Source organism: Numida meleagris, chromosome 11, assembly GCF_002078875.1.
Source record: "Numida meleagris isolate 19003 breed g44 Domestic line chromosome 11, NumMel1.0, whole genome shotgun sequence".
NCBI lineage: Eukaryota > Metazoa > Chordata > Aves > Galliformes > Numididae > Numida > Numida meleagris.
Genome location: NC_034419.1, coordinates 15,031,567 through 15,054,835, shown reverse-complemented (window position 1 = coordinate 15,054,835; position 23,269 = coordinate 15,031,567). Strand labels below are relative to the sequence as shown.

Sequence of the window (23,269 nt, the reverse complement as noted above, 5' to 3'; positions counted from 1 at the left end):
AGCATCTCTGCATAAGCATTTTCAAGAGAAGTTTTTACAGCTGGCACTTCTACATCAGTAATTCCTCACGTGTGATTCACTGGAGCTACCGCTGCCAGAGTAGTGCTGGGGGGAATATCGGTGCTTTTGAAAATAGAAGATTTCTTTTTTCCATAGCAATAATAGCACTGCTGACTGAATAAAGAAATAGGAATTAGGCCTCTTAGGCTCCCACATTTAAAAAGTGGCCATGCAGCATGCATATTTGCCCATCAGGTGGTAAGCATGGTGTGGGAGCCTTGTGCACAAATCTTATTAAATAACCTGTGGGATGCATGACAAAAGCCAGTGCACCTCTTTAAATAAACGTAGCATGAGCATTTATTTACCATGTTCATTTTCTGTGTCAATCATCTTTCTGAAAAGAAACAAAACCAACAACAAAAATTTGAATTGTTGGTCTCCATAATGCCTCTGAGCTACTAGATTACTGTCTCTAGCATTTTTTCTATACAACTTTTGATAAATTTGGTCATCCAGTCTAGTTCTATAGTGTTGAGGGTTTATCCACACATGAATCAAATGCAAAGGTTGTTCCAAAAAAATAAAAATAAATCAAAAAAGTCCCTTCATGTTGCAGAGTAGGAAAAAACAAACAGAAGAAGTCACCAACCCAAACGTAAGCAACCCCTCAAACATATTGGAATGCAGACTGATTTTTGTAAACTCATTAAAACAATTCCCAATTAGGCATAAAATAGAAGAGTCAAGATTCATTTTGTGAAGAAAGAAACAGTGTCTCCATCCTCACGGCTGATTTATGTTGTGATTTGCCTGAACTTTAAAAATAAAACTCCTCACCATCCTCCCTCCCTTGCCCCCATTTTAAAATATTGCTTTCCAAAGCAATCAAGAATACCTCCTGGAAGAGCCAAATCAAACTATATCTTGTCCTTGAGGATATTAGCTGAGAAACGATTTTTGCAAGCTACACTGGAAGGCAAACATTGATCTGATGACAGCTTTTGAATCTTTAGCTAGGGGTGAACTTTGGCCTTCTTTCTCATAATGCTAGCACTCCTGTCTCTGTGAAAGTCCTCAGAGTCACCAGTTTTTTTGGCCAGAGAAATAAATCTATGAATAATTCTTTTGCCATTTCATTTTGCTATTCCCATTTCTCATGTACGTTTGAGAGTCTGCTCCTGATTTTTTTTCCTGCCTTGCAATGCACCAGCATATGACTTTAAAGAAAGATAAAAGTAATTGCCTTTTTCTTTTATTATTACTTTTTTTTTTTAATTTTATGACTTTTTTTTTTTAAGGGAAATGTATTTTTTTTTTCCTTTTTCTTTTCTTACGTTTTCTTATTTTAGGACAGTTGTCAGCATTTTCCTCATGCTTCAGTTCAGGCATACAGACTGATCCAAAACTGCATGCAGAAACAAAGAATAAATTGAGAATGTAATGTCTAATGAATGGTTATTTAACTCACAGGGTAACAAAGCCTGGGATACTTTGCAGAAGAGGGAAACAGGTATCATTTAAGAATCGAACAAGATAGCTGCATGTCCTTTAGACACTCAGGAGAACAAGGTCTGCTGTGAGCAGCCCAGCTTGCCACTTCCATAGAGTTTATGTCCTGGAAGGGAGAGTTTCTCCATAGCTCCCTTACGGCTCCCAGCAGCTTCCACGTGCTGGGGTTTTAGTATTCAGTGAAATCTAACAAGGTCTTAAAACGAATAATTCACTACTAGAAAAACAGTTTGATGGCAGCAAAGAAGACAAGATAGAATAACTCTTAAATATGGAGGTAATTCCCTAGAAGTAAAAAACTGCCGCACTCATCCCCTGCATCAAAGGCTGCTGGTGTCAATTAGACTACTCCGCTTTGGCAGAGATCTGTAACTTAGTATGCGGTGAAGTCTCAAGGCAAATGGTGGTGGTGGCTAAAAACCTGCTTTTTTCTCCCATTGCATGCCACCTCTGTATTCACATACCAAAAATCAAAAAGACCTCTGCTAAGAAGCTAAAAAATGCAGCCCGAAAGAAGGTATCTTCTCATCCTTGCACCTCTCAGGCAGATTCCATAGTATGTTACAGGTGACATTCAGGGTATGCTTGGAGTCCACAAAGCATTGAACTGTTTAAGCAAAAGAATATCTATGGCACAATTTCTCTTAAACACATCTCAGGTCTGTCAAATGTGCGCTGCAATCAATACCGCAGCTGCAAGTTGCTGAAGAAATACAGCAGCTATCTTTTAAACTGGTATCAGCTAGATATGATTGGATATTGGAATTAACGTTAGCTCAGTCAAGCATGACAGTTTGGTGTAGTGACTTAAGTGTCAGCTACTTTGGAAGTTTACATCTCTTTTAATTACTACGATTGCCCAACTGACTGTTTTTCTGCTCCCTTTCCTCCTGGAGGCTACAAGCAAACAACAAGGCATCGGACATCAGCAAAGTTTTGCACAAAACTGTAAGGATCAGATGCTGATCCTTATCAGATTGCTGTCCCCCGCTAAGAGAAACGTTGCAGAAAGCCTTACCACTGCTTGGTATGGGCAGACAAATCCTGTTTTTGTCCTTTTGCTCAATATTAAAGCTTTTTTAGGCAGCGATACTAGTGGAAACCTGACAGATCAAGGGGCTTTTTTACTGCAAGGCCTCTCCTGTATCCCACCAAGTTCAGGGGTGTTGAGAGCCTGCTTATTTTTCTCCAAATTAAGGTTTCCCTCTTTGTCTCCAGGCTAATGCAGTTCTTTAAACCAAGTCCTGTGGGTTACATACTACTCACAAGGATTGCTTTTTCTCCTGTGAGCACGGAGAGGCTGGAAACACAAGCCTAACTCTTAACGAGTTCTGATTTCAGCTGTGACATCTTTCACTCTATCATCTCAGAACTACAAAAAGCCACAGTTCCATGTGAGGGAGTGCTGGGTGAGCATGCCTGGACACAACACTGTTGAATTTGGTCAATCCTTATGTACCAGACAAACAGGGGCGCTGGCACCCACGGAGTGCTGTCTCCAGAGCTGGTGGAAACCTCTGGTTTGTGACCACACTCTTAGACACACAGCCTTGCTGACAGAGAGTGTTCTGCAGCAGGATCCGCTGCCAGGCTGGGACATCTCTTCACCATCGCTCTTGTCTATCTGTACTTTGGCTTTCTTAGTGTCGATCCCTCTTCTGTGAATTGACTCCCAGGTGTACTCCTCCTTCACACAATTTTGAAACAAGTATCACAAGAGCTACGAGGAGATGTTTTCCTAATGAGGGTAATTATCATTGCATTTTAATGTACTGTAATACAGAGGCATGCTTCAGTAGCTTTACTTTAGAGATACTGTTACAATGGAGAGCTTTAGATCTATCATGAAACACATCTGTAACTAACCTTTGGTGCCGCATGCCAGGATTTTCTCATCCTAAACACTAATGAGGTGTGCTCTGGCCTGCCTGCCACAAGTGGCTGAGGCTCTTCTAATGAGTCTACAGCTACAAAAAAAGAAATAACTATCAAGTCACTTTGGCCTCTTTTTATATACAGTACCATCTAATAACTCTAATTGTGACAGAACATTGCCTCCTAGAGATTGATATCGCTACATTCAAAAAAATCAAATCAGAGTGCAGCAAAGGACAGTGGAGCTCAGAGAAAAACAAGATTAGCCGTAGATATGGCCAACTATCAGAACCATAATAGTGTTATAAATCCAATTACTTTCAATATACCTGACACAGTATACACAGATAGCAAGTCGCAGTAAAACACCACGTACAGGTTCATTATTTTCCTTGGCACACAGTACTTGTTGTAAAGCTCTGTGAGAAGAGAAGGAAAAGAGGAGGCTTAGGGGTTGGTGAAGGAGCCCCAGAGATGGGCAGCTCACCCATTTTTTATCAATGAGAAAAATCCCCATTTTGGACACACGCAAGGAACCTCTCACAGGAGAAGCGCAAGCCATCCTCAGGTATCCCCAGCAGCTGCTCCAAAAGCACAAGAAGCCTTGAAAATCCTTCTCCAGCCTGTGAACGCTTGGGAAAGGCAACTGAGCCTTGTTAGCAAATCGGCCAGGCAGAATAGGTAAACTTCAGTTATCCCAAAAGCCAATTAAGAGGACTTACAGGGAAAATCTGGTTGGTCAGCAATAGAACAGAGACTGGCAGCCTTGGCTGGAGAGGAAGGAGGCAAGGTAGCCAGGATAATTACCAGGGCTGTGCGAGTGCATGATGCTCACTGGGTCTCAGCGAGGAGCAGGCAGGCAAACAAAGTGCAGCGCAGCAGGAGATGTGGGGTGGAAGCGTTGTTAATCTGAGGCTGCAGACAAATTCAAGGCTGAGCAGAGCTCCCCTCTGCATTGCCTGGGCTCTGTGTGAAGTGTGTTGTTTCTGCTGTGCTGGCTTGACCCTTCCAGCAGTCCTCTGTTAGACAGCAGAAACATTAGACCTGTCACTGTGTCTCCTGCCCAGATACGTACTTTTGCTGAGAAGCAGCTTTTGTGCATAAATAAGTGTGGGGAATCTGGGATGGGAGCCTCCAAGAGCGAGATGAAACTTTAAAACAGCTGTGAAAAACCCAAACTGGAAGCAGTTTAACTACTGGCACCAGGGCTGGGGGAGGCAGCTGATGGATCGAGGGAGAGAAAAGACCAGGATGCATAAATTGCGAGGCCTGGGGTCAGTTGGAGGAGAATGGGAAAGAAATCTCCTTTATTCCCTATTGTGACTTCCCCTGCAGGAAGTAAGAGCTCTCCAAGTGAAGAAGTCGTCAATGCAAGCTGAATTTTATGTCGACTACAAAACTCCTCTCCTATTAACCCTTCCTCTGAGAGTCACCATCGGGCTCTTCCTGCACAACACAACATCCCTCTTGTTCCAGAAAATCTCTTCCTTCATAAAAGCTGTGCTGTTGTTCAGTTGCATTTTCCATGGCATGAGCCAGGTAGCTTCAATCACTTCCTGCGGGAGCCCTATCTCACCCCAATCAATCACTCCCTTCAGAAAGCCTTCCTATTTCTCCATCTCTCAAGGTAGCCAGAGCAAACTGCAATAAAGAAGGTACAACAAATCTATAAAGTGAGGGGCTAGGTAACTCAGAAATGTTAAGCATTCCTAATGTATTACAGAGCTAATGTGGCAACTGCTCTTGCAGTTAAAATCTTCAGAATCGAATCTCACCTTCCACTTAATTCCTAGCATCTACACAGAAAATCTGAGATTACTGCCTTGGCCATAGAAAGGAAAATGCTTTTCCACTGTGATTTTACCCACAACTTCCAGCACTGCTGTATTAAAATAACTTGCCCCTGACTTTCACAGTATTCTGAAGGTGACAACATTTTAAGATGCGACATCTTCCAACAGAGAGCACAGTTAGAGGAGTCTTCTAATGGCTCTTGTGGAGTAATAGCTCTGCAACTAGAAAAAATAAATATGAAAAAACTGCTTTTATTAAGATCCTTGTTTTCATTAATATCTATATATTGGGCCTGGATATCATCCTATGGATATTGATGGTAGAGAACTGGGTAGTGCAGCACTCAAAGTATCTCCTCCTGGTGATTTATTTTTCTGTAAATACCATTCATTCAGTTTATGTAAGAAAGAAAAAAAAAAAAGAGGAAAAGAACATTTTGGTGTAGGTTGTTTTCTTAAAGCTCAGATGTAAGGTGTCTCTGGCAAGGATATTCTGTCAGTATTTAGAGAACAAACTCCAAGCAACACCTAGATGTTTCTGCTTCAGTCTGCTGGGGAAATCTACTAAGAGCCACTTGGTAGCTCTATCCAATAGAAGACTGCTGGAGATCAGAATGAGCCATTTGCTTGGAAGTTTCCATACCAGCAGAGCTGCTCATTGTACAGACTTTGCAGGGACCCACTGCTGCTGACACCCTCCCCAGTGGCCTTCCAGCACCTTCCTCGAGCATTCCCATGATGACTTCATGTTGTTAAACTAGAGCAAAGTTCTGAACCCCTGAACAAGTCATAAAAACATGAAAACCCAACAAAAGCGTGCAGCAGCCATCTCCAAAATTCTCGCATCTCTAAAATTTTCTTTTTAAATAGCCCGGCAGAATAATTTAAAGGAAATTCTGGATCAATTCCCTATAACCTTAGGCTTGTCCTTGACTCTTACAGCAGGAAAATTTTCTTTTAGTAATTTTACAGTTTCATAATTTAGTCTGAGAACTGCTCAAGTACAACACCACTTCTGGCAAGAATCCTTTGTAGACAAGTTTAAATGTCTCAAATGTCAGCGAGTGTGCTACAAAAGGGCACCCTGCAACCACTTGATTTCAGTTAATCAAGGACGACAGATTCTCTCTCTTTTTCTTAAAGTTAATATGATATTTGCAGATCCTGACCGTATTTAAAACTGAATAATTTTTATGAGCATTCATTCAAGTATCTTCCCCCAGTCTCAGGATTGGTATCTGTCTCCCCAGTGCTGCAGACCAAATATTATTTTATTTTGGCAAAAACAGTTATGTCTTAACTTATGTTTTTGACAGAATTATACCAAGAAGATCAACACATCAAAGATCTGAACGAATTCAGTCGGGCTATGTCGCTACCTCTGCTTTTTATGAAAGACAATTTCTTGAGAAGCATATCCCAAGGGAACTTCTGTGGATTGTGACTAAATATTCATACCCTTCCTAATTACTTTGTTTCAAGCATGGAGGTCTGGTGAGAACAATATCCCCTCACAGAGGATGTAGGAGAATAGCAGGCATTACTGGCAGAAGATGGTTAAAATGGCAAAGTCATATTATGCAGAGTCCACATTTTCTCCCCACTCATCCCAACCAATAAGAGCACATCTGGGCGTAGTATGGCCCCAGCTGGGGACACATTCAGCTGTCACTGACCCAGTCACAATTATTACAATGATTAAAAATCTCCCTTTTCTCAGTTCCCAGCTAGCTGAGCATCTCTGAGGCCACAGAACAACTGGGGGCAACTTGGAGCCACCCCTTCAGATGCTCTAATTGAAATCAAGGCTGGAGCAGATGGGCTTTGCAAGTCTGAGGCCCGTAATCGGCTCCCTGGAACCTCTCCACTGCAGCAAGCAAGTCTTGAGTCTGGGCCAATATACACTGCACTAGGAAGGGTGCTTGAAGTAGCTTAATTAGGGAGATGCATCGCAAAAGCTGCTCTCATTCAAAATAATAATTTACAAGCATAAAGTATAGAAACAATTCAATTGGTTTGAATGTTTCCGTGTCCAATGCACTCTGTAAATCTAAGCAGCACTCTTACAGCTTCTTGAAAAAGAAAAGCAACAATGGAAATGATGAAAACAGAGCACGAGACACCAAAAATCAAGCAATTAAAAGTGCCTAATATCATATTCATGCTTTCACATATCAGATGCTCCCAAACTGTTCTTGCCGCATGTCTGCCTTCATCACAATGTGCAAAGCTGTGAATGATAGTCATGCTCTTAAGTTAAATTATCCACATCAAAAATCCGTCTCTGCACTTCCACCTCAATCTTGTCATGCTGGTTGGCTCCAAAGCTGGTCACTTCCCATAATAAAATCTGTATCTTTAATACTTCTCTACTTTCCCTGTCCCTGAACTTAAAGAATGCATTGTACTGCAAAACGTGGCGAGGGATTTTAGAAAGAAGGAAAAATCCCTGCTGTGGCAATCTCATATCCATACACCAGTTTAGAAACCCAAGGCACCAACAATCTCCCAGGTAGCCTTTCCCTCCCATAGGTTTTACATTTACCTCCCCAGAGGCGACACTTCTTAGATGCCACCTATCTGACACCAGCACACCAACTGCTCTTGTACGGCATTGTGATTAGTGTCAGAATCAAAGAGGAGCATGGAGCCAACTGCACAGCAGAGTACAGTGCCAAAGAGTGCGTTCAGAAGTGACCCAGGACCTCTCATTTCAGCTGATGGAAATGGGAAGCACCAGGATTCCCCTCAGATGCTCCAGAAATGCCAAATGCAGAAAGGGAGCAAGTCTAAGTTAATTACTAGAAGAGTAGGATGAGTAAATGAATCTTAGCAACAGAAATCTAAGCAAATGATGGTTGTCCTCTTCATCACATTAAAACCTGGCATTTCCTTTGGGAAAAAAATCTAAAACATTTTCCTTCTTTTACCATTAATAAAAACCTCATCAGAAACACCCATACAGGTTTACAGAAATGTGACAGTTTTACATGTGTGGGGTTTTATTTTTGGAAAGCTATCCAAGCAATCCAAGTATGCTAAATAATCTTTCATCAACTGAATGCTTCACACTTGATTTTTTGTGTGAATTGTTTTTAGATAAGAGAGACTTTTACAACTACGTTTATGTTAATCCCAGCCCTAAGATATCTCTTTAAAGTTCAGAGCTCTGGCTATGCATTCAAGTACTTCATTACTGAGGAATGTACATCAGCTGGAAAATCAAAATGTTATCATCTTGACGTACAGACGTTATTGGGAAATGAAGATCAAGTTTCCTACGTGTACAATAAATATTAGGAGGTGTTAGTATTTTAAATGAACTGGAATGTTAAATCGCATTAACACAGTGGAGAAAGAACTAATTCTTAACGTGCCAAGAAAGAATAGTTGGAATTTCAAGGCCTGGGGTGGCAGATGCTGTTGACATCTTCCTCACTGAAGTCAATGGCAGACTTCAAGAGGAGCAAACAGATCAAGAAGATTGCTTTGAAAAGCAGTGGATTTCCTGCCTTGAAACTCAGAAATTCCAAGGAATTATTTTTTTTCAGTGGAAATGCTTGAAATTAGATAATCCTAGAAATGCAGCACTGTGCTTTTTCCTGGACTTGTAAGAAATCTGTGTCACTAAAACCAAAAGACTGTTCCTGCGCTGCAATTAAGTTAATTGAGACTTCCCAATGTTCCTGGAGGAAAGATGAGCTTTGCAGTTGTAGAGATGACTTTGAGATGTTGGCCCTCTGCAGACATATTTTAAGTGCTTTACTCAGGCACGTCCATGATTTGGGAGCTTTCCTTTAGTGGAAAGAAACTGGCAGTTCCTGCGGGTGGTTCTGCTCATCAGTGACCAGTTTTGTCTCTTTGTTCACTCCAAGTTTAGGGAAAGAAGGCTCCTAGTTCAGGAGCCTAATTGAGAGCACTGGAACCAGGTACCTCAAGTTTCACATTGGAGTTTCTCTTCCATAAGGCATTTCACTGCACTAACAAGGTGTGTTGACGTCTACTGAAATAAACAGTTTTCATCAAGGACAAATAGTGCCCCAATAAGGATTTTAACACACTTTCAGGAAAAGAATGAGCTGAGAGTAGGCATCATATACAGAATGGATCAAAAGACTCTGCTGTCCATCTAACCGTTCATCTATATATGACAAATCTCTGCTTGAATAAAAAAAAAGTAAAGTTTTCCAGTAGAACTGTAGTAAGCCATTAAACCTTGCAGCCTGCAAAGGTTTGAAATGTAGCTAATGCGGAGCATCAGGGGTATTTTAGGTCTCCCTCCATGTCACATCAAGCCATCATTTTTTTATTGATGTGCTACATTCCTGGGGCTGAGATGGCAGAAGCTGCAGGGAGGTCTCCGAGGTGCAGGTCTGGGTAAAACAGAGCTTCGTGTCATGAGATATTTATCAAGTGCGATAATGTGAGCAACCAAAAAACAGATGAGGTGGGGACAAAGGCTTCTCCATATGGGAAGTTACTGAGCAGTTGGAGCCTAGGAACAGATAGCTTAGTGGCAGCTGGCTGCCCCTGGCTCCCTGAAAAATTAATCATTGCAGATAAATGCATAAAAAAGACAACACCTTGGGCTCGATCTGTTTCCCACTGATGCTGGTGGCAAAACTCCCATGTCTTATTTCCACCCACCATACAGTCTGTGCCCTGAGACTCAGATGTGCTCACAGCAATCTTGGTGTCGGGTTAGAACAAGTGTGCCAGCACCATGGATTTGCCCAGCAGTGCCTGTGGGGAAATTCCACAGGACCCAGGCGCTACCACTGTGTGCTCATGCCTTGGTTGCTTTACATTGTGCAGAATGAGCTCCCAGCATCTGAGCCCTTGCAAAGTCAAGCCTGCAGGTACTAATGGGTGTGAACACAGGCAGCTCACACCGAGGAATTTACTTTTATTCTTTCTGTTACAAAATGAGACTTACAGGACAAGCCCACAAGGAAATGGAGATGTGATGGTACCGAGGAACCTCACTATCAGCCTTTCCTGGCATTCAACAAATTATACTTGCAACACTAGAACTCAGTTAATACAGGAGGAAAATCACTTATCTGAGCTGTTACTGTTTTCAGCAGGCATTTAAAAAACAACTCCTTACCAACAATGCAAGAGTTTTCTTTCAATACAAGCACGAATGAGCACCAGGAGTAGCCCTTGCAAACATGCCATGGCTTTGACATTGTCATTCTATGAATATTTGTATTGATACAAGCATCTTACAGAAATGTTCATAGAAAATTAACACAAGTGGAACACAGAATGGCCAAAGGAAATTAATTTACAAGTATGATGGAATGAGTATTCCCAGGAAACACTGAGCAATTGAATCGACTCCAGTTATCATAGCTCTTTCAGTGTTTTCAATATCAGCGTTACACTTGGAAGAAAAATTCTTCCACATCAGAATGGCACATGCACACAGGGCTGATAATAAAGCCCAGCTAGATGTCTTTCTACACTGATAAATGTAGGTCTTACAATTGCGGCATAAATAAGCGTTCTGTGTGAAACTAGCAAATTCCCACTTCATGCCATATGTTCACATCACAAAGTTGATATAAGTATCTTTGCAGTCTATATAGGACAATGACTTCTTTTTTTAATGAAAAAGAGAGCGTTTAGCAACATGCAGTTCTGTAGTTACAGACTGCTGTCAGCTGACATAACTGGTGTGCTGACATTTCCATGGTGTATGCTTCACATTCATTGTTCCAGATTTTTAGTATTTAAAAAAAAAAAAAACCCAACACAGCAACGCTGTGGTTGCAAAGACAGCACCTGTCAACAGCATGGACATCTCAAAACAGCCCTGGGGAAGAGCAGGATGGGGTGATCCAGCTGACAAGGCTATGCCGGAGGTGCTCCCACCTCTTGCTCCCCTGTAGCTTGCCCTGTCCTCTCCACAACCTCATCACTTCCCTTCCTCCCAGCTCTGCTATATCAGAACAACCACATTCAGCAGCAAGAAGGCTTTCTGGAACTGCAGCCACACTGCAGGGGATAGAGCCACGCAATATACTCTCTGGAGATATAACTTATGTGAATTTTTTTTTTTCAAGGAGCAATATAATTAAGGAGCTGAATGCTATTTTTCATGCTAATAGAAGGGAAATGAGTGTCAAATTAGGTAAGCTTAAAAATAGCCACTATATTTGATTATCAGATAAAACGTGGTTTCAGGAGGAACAATTTTCCCTTGTACACACAGCAGTAATACCCAGCACCTCCTGAAGTCAGGGAGCCTTTGCCACTGAATCAGTAGGTCGGGGATTCCCTCTGTGTATACAGCAGATCATAAACATTTCATAAATGACTGCAATCAAATCCAAATAAATATATTTAATAGACCAATCTTCTCAAGATTGATTCTGAAGAAGCTCTATAAAGAGATACGTGCTTGTACATATAAAAGAAAGTAGAAAACCGGGCTTTCTTCCTTCATGTTTTAAATTACTGAATTCTCCAGACTGGTGCCTTTGATTTAATCTAAGAGGCTGAATTTGCAGATTGCCTAAAGATAAACGAATATTTGTCATCTGTTCCAGTAACATTTTTCTAACGTATTGCTTCTTTTGGCAAAGATGTTAAGATTTGTGTATAGTTTTTATCTCCCGTTGTAAAACCAAATTTGTTTTGAATGACAAGTAATTCATTACAGAATACTTTTTTTTTTTTTTTTTTTACCTTTCCATGCCCGAGCCATCTCTTCAGTGGTTTCAGAGCATTACTCTAGCCAAAGCATCAAATCCACTCTCCTATTTATTGCACCATGCAGTTTTGTGTTTTGCTCTGGCAAGCTTCCCGCTGAATTAATTTGACATTCACTGATCAATCAAACTGTCTCATTACTACCTTCTGCCTGCCTTGTCATCATGGTCCACTGTTGACAAGAGTAGGAAATGAACATCCTCAAGGTCACCTTCAGAAAATCTTTTATTTAATTGTAGCAGACCTACCGCTAAGCCCTGGGGCTATCTGCAATTTTCCTGTATGTATCTCCCTCTCTTTTACATGGGCAGTGAATTATTTTATGTAGGTTCACGCAGTTCACAGATGGAGTGACTCCAGCAGAGTTTTCTAAGCAGTGGCCTTAGTAATTACACCGAGCGTTTGCATAAGGAGGATTGTTATATTTCAAAAGCCACAAGAATGGCAGGCCAAGAGGATTGTTCAGAGGAAACTATTCAGAAAGGGGTGCTGGGGAAAAATGACAAAATCCTCATGGGGTATTACTTGTATTCATTATGAATTGGTTCACAAGAAAGCCACTTTCCATTTTACATAGCAAATTATTCTAATTAATTACCATTTATGCAGAGTGCTAATCAATGTGGTGAAATTTGCCATACAGACAGTGGCATTACTCATCACTGCTCACCTCCTCCCAGAGGATTTCCAATTTCTATTTGCCTGAAGTAAACTCACATCTGTAGCAATTGTTATGAAATCCTTAGGAAAATGAAACCTGTATGTCCTGCACAAGAACTGGAGTATTTCAGTGGTGCTGTCTGCTCTTCTGACTGTTTCTGAGTTGTCTTAAATTTTCCATAGGACGTACTGAATTTGTATTTAGACTCTCTAGGATACTTTGTGATAGGGCCATTCTGGTTCACATTTTACACAAACTGTTAGTGCTCCCTAGAAATACACATTACTGGAAATGTAACTGAAGTCCTTCGTATTCTCCTGAGACAAATACAGCAAAGTTTGGTTATCTTTAGTTACACATATTCACTGATTGTGGCTTAGGAATATCCTAACATTTACTGCCACCTGGGATCACATCTGACATTTGTCCTTATACACCATCAAGTTCCAAGGAAGCACAATTAAATCTGACCAATTTTGTCAGAAAAAAAAAAGATGAAAAACAGCTTATAGTAAGATTCGGGCTTCTGTAGAAAAGAAACAAGTCTGATGTAATAGAAATCATTTCTTTTAGAACATTGCCCCCTATGTTGAACAGCTTATCTTGTCTCCCATTTCTTAGAATTTTTAGACAAGAAAATTTAACACTTAAGCCAAGCAGTAATTTCTATATTGCATATAATATCTTCTCCATTAACAAATCATATGTCTGTGTTAGTGTGTACACCATGATTGGAGCTCTGCCTATGTACATACGGCAGCAACCACATCACGACATCGCAGATGTGCAGATGATTAATCAATAATGACATAACCGCTGGCGCAACATGGAAACTCTGTCACTGCCACAAAGTGGGTAAAGAACTTTTTCCAAGAGAGAAGCTGTACAACGAAAGGGGTGGATGTTTCAACAAGTCAAAGTCATAAGATGCCATGGGACCAGTTTATTAGGTACTTAAAAACCAAAGGGTGTCATTATCTTTAAGAGGAGAGCTCACTTTGCAATAAAACACGAGCCATCAAACTGGAGATGGGAGAGTTAAAGGAGTTATTAAAAGGATAGGAAGTAGGCTGGCAGCAAGCATTGCAGTGTATTTCCTGAATGCAAAGGGGAATTAAAGCATTGCTACTCCGGTCTCAGAGGAGATGCTGCTGGCTTTAAAGGAATTTGTAGCAACATACAGTTAGGCTTCTGCAAGGTATATCTGAAGCAGAATTAATATTAGCCCAGTGCTAAGCTGAAAAAACAGGAACAATCAATGGGAAAAAAAAAAGATTTTAAACATTAATGAGCACATAATTAATTATAAACAGAAAAAAGGTGCTGGGGGGGCGGCATGTCTTTTGTTGTATGCAGGAGGGAAAAATATATACTTTGCCATTTGGTTTAGTGCATATTGCAGCACACATTTTCTGCATTGAAATAAGCTGATGAATTCTTCATACCACAGAGTCCACAGGCTAAATCTATCAAAACCAACACTAATGTTGGGCACCCACTCTCACACCGTCCCGTAGGCCTCTACTGCCAAACTATGGTGTGCCACTGCTGGATAACAGGGACACTTCCCAGAGACAGAACTAACATAAAGAAGAAGAAAAACAAATCCCTGTACCCGGTACTGCATTTTCATGTGCCATTTTTAGTAACAATTTAGAGTTCACTCAAATGTGGAGGCTTGCAGCTTTTCTGCACACAGGCAGATTCCTCTTGCCTAACTGATCGGAAAAGTCTTTGAGGTCATCAGTCCCAGAGGAAATGGAATAAACTTTGTTAATCATTTACTAAAAATGAAAGAAAAAGGGTCATGGAATACTTAAAATAGGCTTATACCTGAAAGAAAATTGGGCTTGAACATCTCAAAGTGTTGCAGTATTCTCAAAATACCTTGCTTGTGATTTTAAACTGCTAATAGTTTAGATGAGCCCGGTTGCCTAGAGAATGGCCTCAAGTTGTGCCAGGAGAGGTTCAGGTGGGATATTAGGAAAAATTTCTTCTCTGAATGAGTGGCCAGGTGCTAGAATGAGCTGCTCAGGGAGGTGGTTGAGTCACCGTCCCTGGAGGTGTTCAAAAAATATTTAGATGTTGTAGTAAAGGACATGGTTTTGTGGGGATATATTGGTGGTAGGTGGATGGTTGGACTAGATGGTCTTGGAGGCCTTTCCTACTTTGGTGATTCAATGATTCTATGATTTTTTAATTTTGAGCAGTTGAGAGAGATATCTATATTGGCACAATGGAGAAAGGAGAGAGAGGCAGAGGTTACTTCAAAATGTGATGCAGGACATTGCTCTCACTCAGCCCACAGCTCCGTAGAAAAGTGCAGAAAACTTCTAGCTTTCATACCCAGGAAAGACATCTCTAAATGAGATGTTGTGGTCTTTACATTGCTCAAGAGAAATTACTGATTTGTTCCCAAGAAGTTTTAATTGATGGTACAGAGTGCTATTAATAGCACCACGGCGAGCATCTATGCCATGTTGCAATTTGCATTCCCCCCTTCCTCAGTTTTGTAGTTAATTCTCCAGACTGACAGCTACTCTGGTTAGGAGCTGCTGTGTGGTCTGCCAAAGGCATTTCAAAGGTTTGTTCACCCTGGGTGAAGGAAAGCCTCTCCAGCCCTGGATTACAGGTTACAAGCCCCTGGCTCCCAACCCTACACCCCAAGCATTAAGCTCAAACTCATTAATTCAAGCAGAAGTGCAAGAGTACAATCATGTTTTCACTGGGTGCCAAGAGAGATATTTGTTGACATCAAGGGAATGCTCGAATTTTGTTTCCTACAGTTAAAGCTATAATAAACTGAGAATCCTCTTATTTCCCTTCTTATTTACAGTACTGAGCTGCAAGACAGATGGTAAGAACTATACACTCAAAAGAAAAGGGTAGTTTTAATTGGCATTTCTGTTAAAAGGATTACTGTTTGATAAAGGCTTGTATTTTTTCCTGCTGAAGGGAGGAAATTAGATCTTTGATGGAAGTTTAGGATTATGACTGAAGAAAGTATATATTTCATCCTTCGGATGGATGGTGTATTTCCAGCTGGCTGTGTAGCATTAGTTCAACAATTACCTCTCAAAAAGTGATTTACCTACGTGGAGGAAAAAGCACAACAACACTGTTTTTATTGTCTCTAATGATTAGTTTTCACAGTTCTTGTTATTTCCAGCTGCAATAAAATAGTTCTAGTGACGTACGTTTCAATGTGTCGAGGAAGGTTTTATTGCTGTCAGCATAGACAGTACACATCTTCTCTCCATATTTTGTTTTGTGTGAGATTCCCTTTAGAGTATTATATATTAATAAGAGAAATTTTTTATTTTTTAATTCCCCAACAGATTAATCTATGTACCTTTACAAAGGTATATATTTACATTAAAAACAAAACAAGCAAGAAACTGACAAGACCATTAAATTCAACTGCCAAAACCACTGAATTAATCTATCTGAAATTAAAGACAGTCTTTCATCCATGGTCTGGACAGGAAAAAATCTGCAATACATTGGCGTGAAGTCAAGTGTCAGTAACATTTCTGAGAGTGTGACCATTTCAGTAACTTCTGAAGTGCATTGCTTTCTATCTGGGAATGATTTCTTACAATCTTCCCTATTTTTTCCCTCTTTGGCTACATACTGTTCAAGCGTTGATAAATTAAGTCCTTGATATGGCAAAGGTTGTAAGCATGTGATTAACATTAAAATGGCCTGTCAGCAGTCTCAAAGTGGATTTCATCATGGGGCTACCAAGGTGCTTAATGTTCAGCGGGAATTAAGTGTTCTGCCAGTTAGAAGGCTTGTGCTCCATGTTGTGCCTATATTACTGCTGTAAGTTAAATTACCACAGTCTATAAAGCACCTTGTAGTCCATTTCTTCTGCATGAAAGGATCTATGCAGAATAAATTGCAGTTTCTGAAACATAAACAGCTGCCCCAAAGCAATTCTGGAAAAAAATGCAGGAAAATCGTTGTAGATGGATTTCCACTCCACTTCAGTATCTCAATATTCCAAGTATTCTGTTTGTATCAGATGATTCTAGCTTGCTAATTTTCAGGACTCACCAGTGACAATTACCAGCAAAATGTCAAAATAAAAGGAAGTTAAAGCAGCAGGGGAATCATTTATCTATCAATAGTTAAATCTAAATACAAGTCAGATATTACATCAAAAATCTACGTAAGAAATCTTTCAAATGAGCATATTCTTCCCCTGTGAGCAACCTCCTTCAGATTGAGCTTGGAACGTGTTAGAAGAAAGAGATGGAACAAATATGTGTATGCTATACGGTCTCCAAAACCACATTTCAGGGAGCACAAAAGCATGTCAAATTCTTCCATATTTTTGACTAGCCTACAAGGAAATCGCATTAGTAAGTGGCATAAAATTCGAGCAGGAACCTGACCCCTTGTTTTCAGTTGTGTCAGAATGGAGAGCTCAAAAGGACAATGGAAAAAGATGGCACTCTAGAGACAGGTAGATCACATATTCTATCAATCAAATGGTCTTTCTTTGTACTCAGGCGGTCTGAACTCCAGAGTGTGGCTTGAATTAGAATCACTGTCATAAATTTACCTTCAGAATGTGATAAGTGAACTACATTTTCATGCAAGAATTAGGAGTTTTTCCCTGATTGAACACACTGTTCCTTGGATCATCCAAAATGCCTTAGAATTAAGCAAAAAATTTTGACTTAGACCACACAGAATGGCTATTGATGTGTTCTAGGATATTGTAAGGCGGCAGTGACAATCATAAAGCATATAGTAACTTTCCTAAGAAACATGTAAACACAGGTGAAGACTTACCCGTGTACTATGAACCAGGGCAGCGCAGACTGATGTGTCAGTTAGCACCACCCATACGGTTCTCTGAAGAAGTAAAGGGTAAAATGCTTTGTAGCTATGTTTGCTCTATTTGGCATCAGACAAGGTTTTAAGATAAATGTTTGGCTGATGCAATGATGCAATCAATTCAACTTACATGTGCATCAGTTTTGAAAGAAAGTTTAGAAATAACTTGGGAAAAAAATTATTTGCTCTTTATAATTAAAGACAACAAAGGGAATTGGCTGAAATCAGTTTTCTTCAGACATAATTAAAGAAAGCACCCAAATAATTGCAAAAACCATCTGTGGCTCAAAACTTGCAGTCATGCTGAAAGGACCTACAGTGTTGACCTTCCCTATGACCCAAAGCTGAGGTTAATGGGATTACAATTATGTCACAGGGACTCCTTTCTTGGTGTCTGCACTCCTTCCCTTGGGTGCTCCCTGTGCAGGCACCCACACATGTACCCCAACGTCTTGGGGGGGCAACTTGAATCCCAAAATGCAAACAGCAAAATCAACACTTAAAATGTGGCTGCAGGTGGCAAAAGAAATTAAGGGTCATGTACAAGGGGAAGAAGATATTTATAGATAATGCTTGAAAATAGATGGAGAGCTCCAGGAGTAGATACATATATGGGCTCTTCCAGATGGCCAGGGCCATAGAGAGGAGGAAATTCAAACACCAGCGTCTGTGGGATTTGTAAGGGAATTCAGATGAAGTTTCTGGTAAAATCAGGCCATGAGTCCATGAGAGAGGTATTCAAACCTTTATCTGCTGGAAAATTTCATTGACAACTATCTGACATTCAGACTTTTTCGCTATAAAGTCGGATCCATTTCTCTAAGCATGAAACTGAAAAGAGATAAAATGATATGGTATTTAGGCAGTAACATTCCCGATGATGGGTAGGTGGGAAATTGCCATTAATTTTTCCTTTCGGTTATGCATTATCAGGAATATATATACGTATCGTATAGATAGATAGATACATAAGAATCTTTGCACCTGGTCCGTGGGAGCATTGCAAACTTGTAAATATCATTTAGTGATATTTAATAAACCAGCCAGAGTTAGACAAAAATAAACAGCGCCAGTGTGAAAGAAAGCAAGCATTTTCGTTAAACAACATCTCTGAAATCAGTTCCTTAAATAGGCAAAACCCCCAGTACCTTGGCACACAAACTGGTATTTTGCTTGGCACACTATCTGGATTGCATCTCCTGGGCAAGGAAGAAAACTTTGGTTCTTCGTTTAAGAAGTATATGAGACTTAGCATCAATCGATTATTTTTACACATGTAATAGATCTGCAAATATATGTATCTGTGAATACATATATTTAAAGGCTTCAAAAATACTGATATACACATTTCAAATGAGCACACATATATACACACATATATGTATAAGCTTGACTTTCAAGCCTGTTCCCTAGCTACCATAGGAAGGGAACGCTGCTACATTTTCAAAGCTGGGCCTCTCATCATAGGCTTCTTCCCTTTGAAGCTTATAAAAAGACAGAAAAGCAATTTTGAAGCAGTGGGACTGGATTTTCAGGATGGGAAAAATCACCATAGCTCTATATTCACCATAATATAAAAAGTCATGGATAGTTTGGTCAATGTATTTATTTAAAGCCTAAAAAAACCCTAAGTTTACTATAAACCAATTTGGGATCACAAGACTACGTGGCTACTGACCTGCATGGGGCTTTGATGTTGCTCACTATTGCTTCTGCTGCACTACTCTTGCCTTGGCTCATGATATAATAATGTATACAATCTACATGCTGTAAAATTACTTCTGAATATCCGCAAAGTATTAAACAAATATAGGATAGTTGCTGAGTTGAGGCCTGCCTGCCAGAAACATGAAGTAAAACAGAGACAAAAGACAAAGCCACCTTAATCCAGGTTAATTCAGACAGTAACAAGGGAAAGTAACCAGATATGAAGCCGCTCTCTGTTTCCTCTTTGTGAATTATTTGCAAGGAGATTATCTTTTAACCAAATATATTTGATGTGCACTGTCATTTACCTGTAAATTGTTTGTGGTATTTAGTTCTGTAAATTCTGTAAATTGTTTGTGGTATTTAGTTTATTACTAAAGGACAAGCTGCAAGTTTAGAGTACCAGAAGACAGAGAGGGTGAAGTTAGTATGCGTTCAGCATGGGCTAGGCAATCTTCCTATCACTGTTATGCTCATTTTTCCAAATTAAATTATTTTCTCAGAGTTCTAGCACTCCCCAACACACTTTACCATTCCCACAAATGCTGTTTCTTTGTAGGGACTGCAAAGGGTTACAGCTTTTGCTGCTTCCCCACTCAGCCCTCATCTCTGACCCTGGGCAAGTCTGCCAGGAATCACTTGCATATTTCGGTTTTTAAATACATTTAAAGACTCCAACCTCATGGCAAGTCTATATCACAGATAATATCCAACATGCTGATCCCCCAGCTGAGGTCAAGCAGCAGAATTAACCCCGCTCCCAGCGCCTGCTGGCATGGCCACGCTCCTGCTGGGACCCAGCCAGCTCCCTGTGCTGCACACAGGGGTACAGATAGATCCCATTGCCCCAGCCATCCCCACCAGGCAGAGCAGGGACAGGAGTTCCTTCTGCATTATGGAGCAGGGTAGGCTGAGGCTCCAATTGAATGGAAATCAAAACATCAGAAATTTTGCTACTTTCTGTTATTTACAATGTTGTAATTCCATTATGTTGTTCCAGTTGCTATTATTAATTTAGATGACCATAAAGATACACATGCATAAATCTATAAAGAAAAACAGTATTTCACTATAAAAGAGACCACTTATACAAAACAAACAAACAAACAAAAAACCCAAATAACCAAACACCTCAATTAACACATTAAAACATTCATCTACCGGTGCACCCTGGTCTAGGTAGCCTGCTTTAGCAGAGGGGTTGGACTCAATGATCTCTAGAGGTCCCTTCCAGCCCCTACAGTTCTATGATTCTGTGATCTAAATTTCACCTTTTATTCTTAAACAGACCAGAATCTCAGCTAACCAAGACAAATATACTGCTGCTGCAGCCAGTGCAGGAATACTGAGTTACTCTGGTTCAAATTCTTCCTAATAATTTGGAGCTGTCGAACATGACACTTGCACGATCTGATTGACAAAAGCTCTGATCCAGAAAAGCTGTTGAGGACAAAAAGCAGAAAGGACCCATAGCCATGCTGGGGTTCTGCCAAAGCAAGTACCAGTGGTGTGCAGCCAGGAAGGCCAAGCTTAGAAGACATCAGACTTTCTAAGAAATTCACAGTGTAAAATTAATTTAAATACATGTGTTCCAAGGATGCCACATAAAGTTAATAGCACGGCCTCAGATATAAAATCTAAAATGAACTAGAAGAAAAACATGACACGATTTATTTTTTCTCCCCTAAAATGACAAGACCAGTTCACTTGTCACTTCAGCTATTTACAAGACCTGTCTTTTCTGCTATATTATAAGTGAGCAGCTAACCAAATAAACATGCTAAAAGAGTGTTTTTGCATTTCCTATTTAACAAAAGCTTACACAGCAATTTAACCATAGGAAGTCATCCAAACTCCGTCAGTCCTCTGTTCTTGAGAGAGATGCCAAGGTCATTAGATGCCAAAAGATACATTTACAGGAATGGCTACAGAGGCTGTGCTCCTAGGGAATTGGATGCCCAGCTTAATTACTGGTCTTGAAAATTGCTATCTCTATCTTAAGATGTTTTTATAACCTTGAAAATTTGGCCTCAAACTACTCCTGAAAATGGGATTTAGAAACATAATATACTGTTGGCATTTAATCTAGGATCTCAGTACAGAAGAATAGGCACCTATTATTGAGTAATTAAGAAAAAGGCATGAATTATTCAGGGCAGCTCTGTTTTCCTTTCCAAAGGAAGCATTTACATCCCAAATCTGAGGCTGCAGACAAACAGGCTTGTGTCCTGCTGAGTTAGAGCCACCCAAAGCTGCAGGAGAGCTACTGCTGTCACCACCTCCCTCCTGGCATCCTTGGAAACATTCCTGGAGGCAGCTGCTCCCAGGAGGAAGCTCAGGGGCTTGTTTTAAGAGAGGGAGTTTCTCCAGTTGAGTCCTCTCTTCTAAACTGCCTGTTTGATGGTTCTATTTCTCCTCACAATCCAGAGAGTCTATATAGACTTAAAATCTTCTACCTGGAGAGAAGACTGCCCTATAACCACCAAACCACTGTTGGGAAGCCTACCAACCTTACTCTACTTCTGTGTTAGATGGTTAAAGGAAACTCTGTCACTGAGATAGAATCTAACATCCATTCCAGCCACAGCGGTCCTGCCCTGATATACATTTGGTTTCTAAAGCCTAGATTCAGCTGACCAGCAGGTAAGCTTGGGCATGGACATCATCCACCCTGAGGTGACAGGAGCCCCACAAACTCCTGTGTGACGGGCCATGGAGGAGAGTCCCCAGTCATGCCCTGCTGCTGCTCACCTCGCACCCATGTGAGCTTCCCCAGATCTTGCTTTAACAGTGATAGAAAGCACTTTCCTCACTCCTCTCCTCTGGCAAAGACAAACAAAAAGGTCCTAGGGCAGGTCTTAAAATAGAAGCTTTTTCCTCTCCTCACGTACTGCCTTGATGACTTGTGCCGATATCTAATTAATTAATTAAGGTTAGTTGATGTCGGGGCCTGGAATCTAAGCAATTAAACTGTTTGCTCTCCTGCTAAAACAAACCACGTGTGTAAGGCGAGCTGCCAAGTTGGGTATTCGTGACATTTGAGAATTTCTGCAGTTGCCATGCCCCTACCCCTCACTGCGCACCTCTGAGGGTTGGCTCCATCCACGGGGCTGTGCTGGATGGCATGGAAGATAAAAAAAGAAATCCTGCTAACTTTGGCTTTACGGATGACTTTTCATGTCCTTACTGTGAACTTCACTATCTGGTATTTTAATTTTAAAGTCCAGCTCTTGAAGTCAAGTGATTAGATGCAATATCTTGCCTTTGACAAGAGAGCTTTCGTGGGTTCAAAGATGAACTTGAAAATGAAAGCAGATTAAAGCCTGAAGGGTCACAGCCAAGGATGGAAATAAAAGTTACTTGACACAGACTTCTTTTTAAAGATCACACACATTTAAACCAGTTGCATAAGTTTGGCTCACATAATTCAGTGGAGCAGGAGCAGAACTTATAGTTTGTGGAGGGACAAAGGTGGTGTGGGCTGTTTGAGGCATGGGGAGAAGGGCTCTGCCCGAGGACCTCAGTGGTGGCAGAGCCTGGTGGGGAAAGCTGCCCACATTAGTCAGTACCTGGCCTGTTTTAAATACAGATAAATAATTCCTGCTGTAAATAGCATAGAGCTATCAGCTGTGCAGACTGTCCTCAGCAGTTTAAAAGTTAATAGCATTTTACTGAGAGCTTTTTAATGAGAAACCTTTTCATACTCTTCAGGAAAACGAAGATGAGCTGGAGGACATCCTAAATACTGCTGTAAATGGAAGATCAGAATGCAGCTCATGGACATCGTATGGTCACAGCTTGATAAATCCCTTAGCACACAGATGTGGATGGATCATGCTAATTATTGCTCGGATCATTCCCAGGGATTTCTGTATTTTGCTCTTCTTGAGAATGAATCTAGATTTATTGTTAAATGATCCAGAAAGTTTTTAGAAATCAAACATAAAAATATCTCAGAAGGAACTCCAAAGCACTGAAGAATTCCTAGATGTAATCCAGGCAGTGGCTAGAAATGTTATAACCACAACATTTCATTACTACTAGTTGCATTTTAGACTTTCTAAGAGATAATAGATTATAGTCTATTTAAATAATTATGCTGGATGTGAAATTAAGATAGCCTTGACAGTGTATCCCCAGACACACAATTTTA

The 23,269-nt window shown here is 40.5% G+C and overlaps 1 protein-coding gene across 7 annotated transcripts in view; it reads right to left on the bottom strand.

The window, feature by feature from the left end:
* Positions 1-23,269, bottom strand: part of FAM19A1 (family with sequence similarity 19 member A1, C-C motif chemokine like) — a 300,399-nt gene that overhangs the window by 93,284 nt on the left and 183,846 nt on the right. The gene's annotated exons all lie outside the window — the stretch shown is intronic.